We start from the raw sequence: 906 nt of genomic DNA, 5'->3' as shown, positions 1-906 counted from the left end.
ATACAGCAAAAAGAAACTACTCAGAAATAAATAGAAGAAAAAAATAAAGCAGAAAAGAAAATACTATATAAAAAAATTACTAAAAAATAAATAGAAAAAAATAAATAATGCGGAAAAGAAAAAACTATATAAAGCAAAAATATTCACAAAGAAACTAAATACAGCAAAAAAAATACTCAGAAATAAATAGAAGAAAAAAAAATAAAGCAGAAAAGAAAATACTACATAAAACAATTACTCAAAAATAAATAATGCATAAAATAAAAAAACTATATAAAAAATAGTTGGAAACTATATAAAAAATACTTGGGGCGCTGTCCGGTGAGCCTGCCAGACCTAGGGTGCGCAAATTCAGGCCCAGAAGGGCCGACAGGCTCACAGGGCAGCGCGCCCTAGTTATAGGCCCAAAAGCCTGCTATATAGAGGAGTTCGAAAGAGCAGCAGTGGCTGGGTTTATAAACCAGTGCGGCTGCCCTTTGCTTGGCGAGGTGGGACTAAACATAGTGCACGGGGCGTGGTAGCGCACGACCATTAGTACCGGTTGGTGGCTCCAACCGGTACTAATGGGTTGTCCTTTAGTACCGGTTGTAGCCACCAACCGATACTAAAGGCCCTCGTTTCCCGCCGCTTGGCCTGGTCAAAATTGGCCTTTAATACTGGTTGGTGGCTCCAACCAGTATTAAATGCCCCTCCTATATATATGACACTTACGAAAAAAATTAGTTCCATCGACACTTCTTCTCCACTTCTCGCGCGACACCTATCGCCGCCGCCGCCGCGCCTTCGCGCCCGCCGCCCTCGATCGCCACCCGTCCTCGCCGTCCCCACCGCCCTCGCTGCCCCTGCCGCCCGTCGTCGCCGTCCCCGTCGTCGCTGCCCATCTTCGCCGCCCCCACCGCCCGTCGT

The sequence above is a fragment of the Triticum dicoccoides genome, chromosome 5B, assembly GCF_002162155.2.
Source record: "Triticum dicoccoides isolate Atlit2015 ecotype Zavitan chromosome 5B, WEW_v2.0, whole genome shotgun sequence".
In the NCBI taxonomy this organism is placed as follows: domain Eukaryota; kingdom Viridiplantae; phylum Streptophyta; class Magnoliopsida; order Poales; family Poaceae; genus Triticum; species Triticum dicoccoides.
This window is presented reverse-complemented; position numbering follows the sequence as displayed.